At 50.1% G+C, this 5971-nt stretch overlaps 1 pseudogene across 1 annotated transcript; it reads left to right on the top strand.

The window, feature by feature from the left end:
• The first annotated feature begins 3 nt into the window (after positions 1 to 3).
• LOC108514878 (E3 ubiquitin-protein ligase RNF187 pseudogene) lies at positions 4 to 1549 on the top strand (annotated as a pseudogene). The gene has a single exon (XR_001881365.1). The product of XR_001881365.1 is annotated as an E3 ubiquitin-protein ligase RNF187 pseudogene (transcript).
• Positions 1550 to 5971: the final 4422 nt, after the last annotated feature.

Genomic DNA, 5971 nt, shown 5'->3' with positions numbered 1-5971 from the left:
CCGTGGCGCCGGCCGGGCCCGGCCAGCGAGGCCTAGCTGCAGCTGCTGTGCCGCACTGACGCCGGCCCGCTCTGCGCCGCCTGCCGCCTGGCTGCGGGCCTCGAGCCACCCGAGTGGGAGCAGCGCTGGAGGAAGTTGCTGCGCGGCCAGGAGAACAAGGAGTCCGTGGAAATCATGAGAAAGGACTTGAATGACGCCCGGGACCTGCATGACCAGGCGGAGTCAGCAGCTGCAGTGTGGAAGGGACACGTGATGGACCATAGGAAGAAGGCACTGACCAACTACAAGAAGCTGCGGGCCTTCTTTGTGGAGGAGGAGGAGCACTTCCTGCAGGAGGCTGAGAAGGAGGAGGGGCTCCTCAGGGAGGGGCTTCTCCCTCAGGTCACTGCTCAGACAAAGCTGGAGACAAGCACCGGAACCTGGGCCTCAGCATGCTGCTGCAGTGATGGCGCCAACCCGCGGTAGTCCCAGAGCTGCAGGCAGGAGGATGGATCCTCATCTCCCTGGGAAATGTCAGCGTGTGGCTGTCAGGGAAGCGTGGAAGGCGCCCGGCCTTGGGTCCATTTATATAGTTGTGTGTTTCAACAATGTCTCTTTATTCTTCGCCCTGAGGTGTGAGGGTTTTGGGGGCTGCAAACACCTCCTGGTAGAGGCTGGACCTGAGGATCCTTCTGACCTGTGCCCGACCCTTCCTGAAGTCCTGGCCACAGCCCATCCTCCATGAGTCCCGGCAGCTCTGGGCCATGCCCTTCCTTGGTCACCCATCTGCCCCTCACCTTGTCATCCAGGGACCCAGACCCTGCACCTTCCATGCGGGCCCACAGATCCTTGGCAGGTACCTGAGGTGCACCATTGAGTGTCGAATTTGGGGTTAGCATCCAGAAAGAAGAACGCACATGAGGCTCTGTGAAGGCTGGAACTCAGGGCTTCAGGGAAGAGAAAGGAAGACGATTGCACCTTGATGCCTCCTGAGGAAGCGGCCCTCCTCTTGAGGTGGGCGTGGGCCCCACCCAGCGTTGTCAGTGTGGCTCTGTCCACGTCCCCCTTCCTGGCCCCCACCCTGCTTCTGTGTCTCCCAGGAGCCCTCCCTGTGCTCCACCTGCCTCCGCAGAAGGAACTCTCCGTTTCCCTGGGTGAGGGGACTGGCAGGTGGCAAACCCCATTTAGCCTCTCCGGGTCCTGCCATGGTGTCTCATCTTGCTGTTCTCTCTGGCTCTTTCTCTCTTCCCATTTCCTTTAGTAGTTGAATTTTGCAAAGCTCGTGGCAGTAGCTCAGTTGCCTGCAGCATCCTTGTGTGTAGATAAATTAGTGGACAGAAACTCAGCACTGGGGACAAGATTGCAAAGTCAGGGACATAGATGGAGGCAGATGTTGAGATTTGGGTATAGCTGGGCTTGTGAGCAGTGCCTGTTTCCAGATGAAGCCTTTCAGCACTTCCGAGTCCCCGGCCTTTGGTGCGATGTGTGTGAGTTTGACCTACCCAGCGTGTGGGCTGGCTCAATGCTGAATAAAGTGGGTTTGTGTCAAAAAAAAAAAAAAAAAAAAAAAGATTTAGATGGGCCAGGCACAATGGCTTACGTCTGTAATCCCAGCACTTTGGGAGGCCAAGGCAGGAAGATCACTTGAGCTCAGGAGTTTAAAACAAGCCCGGGCAACATAGTGAGACTTCGTCTCTATTTTACTAAAAAAAAAATTATTTAATTTCTTTTCTCGAAGCAAGGAGTCAATTAATATAGGAATATAGAAGTATAGATATGTATAGATAGATCTAATCACTCCTATGGCTCCAGTTATTGAGTATATGCTAATAACACCGAAATCTTTTTCTCACTGGGATCTGCCTCAAGAATACTAGACGTACTGGCTACAGACACACCAACCTTTATGTTCCTAAACCTAAATTAATTAACTTTCTACACTCCTATACCCACTCTGTCTCCAGTGTTCCCTAGAGCAAAATAATACATCTACCCATTGCTTAAACCAGAAATTTATGTGTCACTCTTGAATTTGTTCCTTACCCTTGGCCATCCAGCCAACTACATAGTATTTTTGGATTCTGTCTCCTGTGGTTTAAAGTGTTCCATTTATTTCTTTTTTCTTTCTTTTTTTTTTTTTTTTTTTGAGATGAGTCTTGCTTTTTCGCCAGGCTGGAGTGCAGTGGCGCAATCTCGGCTCATTGCAACCTCCGCCTCCCGGGTTCAAGCGATTCTCCTGCCTAGCCTCCCAAATAGCTGGTATTACAGGCGTGTGCCACCACACCCTGCTCATTTTTGTATTGTTAGTGGAGATGGGATTTCACCGTGTTGGCCAGGGTGGTCTGGAACTCCGGCCTCAAGCAGTCCACCCATCTCGGCCTTCCAAAGTACTGGGATTACAGGTGTGAGCCACTGTGCCCAGTGGTTCCTTCCTTTCTTTCTCCCTCCCTCTCTCTCTCCCTTCCTCTTTCCCTCCCTCCCTTCCTTCCTGTTTCTCTCTTGTCAGCCAGGCTGGAGTGCAATTGTGTGATCTCGGCTCATTGGAACCTCCACCTCCCGGGTTCAAGCGATTCTCCTGCCTCAGCCTCCTGAGTAGCTGGGACTACAGGCACGCACCACCACACCCAGCTAATTTTTTTTTTTTTTAGTAGAGACGAGGTTTCACTATTTTGGCCAGGATAGTCTCAGTCCCTTGACCTCATGATCTGCCCACCTTGCCCTCCCAAAGTGCTGGGATTACAGGTGTGAGCCACTGCCCCCGGCCTTTTTTTTTTTTTTTTTTTTTTGAAATGGAGTCTTAGCTCTTTACCGAAGCTGGAGGTGTAGTGTCACGATCTCGGCTCACTGCAAGCTCCACCTCCCGGGTTCACACCATTCTCCTGCCTCAGCCTCCCCAGTAGCTGGGACTATAGGCGCCTGTTACTTGGCTAATTTTTTGTGTTTTTTTAGTAGAGACGGGGTTTCACCATGTTAGCCAAGATGGTCTTGATCTCCTGACCTCGTGATCTACCTGCCTCAGCCTCCCAAAGTGCTGGGCTTACAGGTGTAAGCCACTACACCTGGCTTTTTTTTTTTTTTTTTTGGAGATGAAGTCCCACTGTGTCACCCAGGCTGGAGTACAGTGGTGTGATCTCGACTCACTGAAACCTCCGTCCTCTGCCCCCAGGTTCAAGTGATTCTCCTGCCTCAGCCTCCCAAGTAGCTGGGATTACAGGTGTGCACCACCACGCCCAGCTAATTTATGTGTTTTTAGTGGAGACAGGGATTCACCACGTTGGCCAGGCTGGTTTGGAACTCCTGACCTCAAGTGATCCCCCCACCTGAGCCTCCTAAAGTACTGGGATTACAGGTGTGAGCCACTGTGCCCAGCCTGGTCCATTTCTTCCTCCCCTTCCCCTTCCCCTTCCCCTTCCCCTTTTTCTTTCTTTCTTTCTTTTGATGGAGTTTCGCTCTTGTCACCCAGGCTGGAGTACAATGATGTGATCCCGGCTCACTGCAACCTCTGCCTCCTGGGTTCAAGTGATTCTCCTGCCTCAGCCTCCTGAGTAGCTGGGATTACAAGTGCCCACCACCATGCCCGGCTAATTTTTGTATTTTTAGTAGAGACAGGGTTTCACCACATTGGCCAGGCTNTCTCCTGGGGCTCAAGCAATCCTCCCACCTCAACCTCCCAAGTAACTGGGATTACAGGCATGCACCACCACGCCCAGCTAATTTATGTGTTTTAGTGGAGACAGGGATTCACCACGTTGGCCAGGCTGGTTTGGAACTCCTGACCTCAAGTGATCCCCCCACCTGAGCCTCCTAAAGTACTGGGATTACAGGTGTGAGCCACTGTGCCCAGCCTGGTCCATTTCTTCCTCCCCTTCCCCTTCCCCTTCCCCTTCCCCTTTTCTTTCTTTCTTTCTTTTGATGGAGTTTCGCTCTTGTCACCCAGGCTGGAGTACAATGATGTGATCCCGGCTCACTGCAACCTCTGCCTCCTGGGTTCAAGTGATTCTCCAGCCTCAGCCTCCTGAGTAGCTGGGATTACAAGTGCCCACCACCATGCCCGGCTAATTTTTGTATTTTTAGTAGAGACAGGGTTTCACCACATTGGCCAGGCTGGTCTCAAACTGCTGACCTCAGGTGATCCACCTGCCTTGTCCTCCAAAGTGCTGGGATTACAGGCGTGAGCCACCGTGCCCAGCCTCTATTTATTTATTATACCAGTTGCAGAAACTAAAAATCTGAGAATCATGTATAATATATCTCTTTCCTTTATACATCATTTCTACTACCTTGAGTATGTCCTTGCAATTTCATCAACTAGTAGTTCTTGAATTTGGTTATAGTTTAGTCTCTACTTACCTTTCCAGCATCATCTTATACTTCCCTCTCGTTTTTTCATTTTGTGCACACTCCATGCATGCCATGCTTTTTTTGGGGGGCGGGGGGGAGAGACAGGATCTCACTTTGTCCCCCAGCCTGGAGTACAGTGGCACAATGGCTTATTGGAACCTCAACTGCTTAGGACCAAGTGATCCTCCCACCTCAGCCTCCCAAGTAGCTGGGACGACACAGGTGTGCCCCTACACCTGGCTAACTTTTTATTTTTTATAGAGATGGTGTATCCTTACGTAGCCTAGGCTGGTCTTGAACTCTTGGGTTCCAGCAATCCCCGCCTTGGCCTCCCAAAGTGCTGGGATTACAGGCATAAGCCACCATGCTGGTCAGCTCTTGAATTTGTAGTCTACCTTGCCTAGCAACTCCTACTCATCCTTCAGATCTCAGTCCAAAGCATCACTTTTTAGGGAATCCTTTCTTGCCTCAAGCTAAGTCAAGTTGTCCTTTATAAAGCCTCATTGCCTCTTAGACCCGTGCATCATCCATTACATTCATTGTCTAAATTTATTTGCGTACCTAATTATTTGATTAATGTCCATCTTTCTGACCAGGATATAGACTATGAGGACAGAAGCAGTCTTATTTTGTTCACCTTTTATCCCTAGTGCCCAACATGTTGTAGGTCATTATATATTTGTGGAGTAATAGGTGGTCATTGCCACCATCTTAGTGAGGCCACTGATACCTCTTTATTTCCTTTTTTAGAAACAAGATCTTGCTCTGTCACCCAGGCTGGTGAGTGGGTGACGGAGCATTAGAAAAAAAATTATATATAGAGAGAGAGACGGAATCTTGCTCTGTCACCCAGGCTGGAGTGCAGTGGCACAATCTCAGCTCACTGCAACCTCCACCTCCCAGGTTCCAGTGATTTTCTTGCCTCAGCTTCCCGAGTAGCTGGGATTACAGGCACCCGCCACCACACCTGGCTACTTTTTTAGTAGAGATGGGGTCTCACCATGTTGGTCTCGAACTCCTGACCTCAAGTGATTCTCCCACCTCAGGCCCCAAAGCACTGGGATTACAGGCATGAGTCACTGCACCTGACTAATTTGCATTTCTTCCACGCACTGTTAACTGCATACTCAATATCCAGTACCTTTTGTGCTAATGGAACCTTGATTTTGTTAGTCGGCTTAGCCTTAGGTGAGATACTCATGTTTGCAACCTCCCTGGCAGCCTGGGTTGCCATGTGACATAGTTCTAACCAATGAGCTGTAACCAAATGTATTGGAGCTTCTGGGAAGTCTTTTGCTTTCCTCAATAGGAAAATATAGCTAATGATCCATGTCCTTTTTCCTTTCTTCCTGCTTTGACTGTACATGTGATACCTGGAGTTAGGGCAGCCTTTCTGCCATCATCAGATGACAGGCATGAGAGTATGGTCAAGGTAAATGACCCTATTTTAGCCGCAGTAACTCTCCTACTTGCTGCTGAAAGTACTCCTAAATGATGTACCCAGGGGGCTGAGCATCAGTTTGCTGTATGATAGTCCTTGGTTTGTCTCTCTGGCTCCTCTCTATAGGGGGAGCTCCTTGAGACAAGGAACCACCTGACAATTACTCCCACTTCTGTGCTGCAGAATGGGTACAGAGTGAGTGCTCATGAC

Source organism: Rhinopithecus bieti, unplaced genomic scaffold (genome assembly GCF_001698545.2).
Source record: "Rhinopithecus bieti isolate Rb0 unplaced genomic scaffold, ASM169854v2 scaffold_33940, whole genome shotgun sequence".
Lineage (NCBI taxonomy): Eukaryota > Metazoa > Chordata > Mammalia > Primates > Cercopithecidae > Rhinopithecus > Rhinopithecus bieti.
This window is presented reverse-complemented; position numbering and strand designations above follow the sequence as displayed.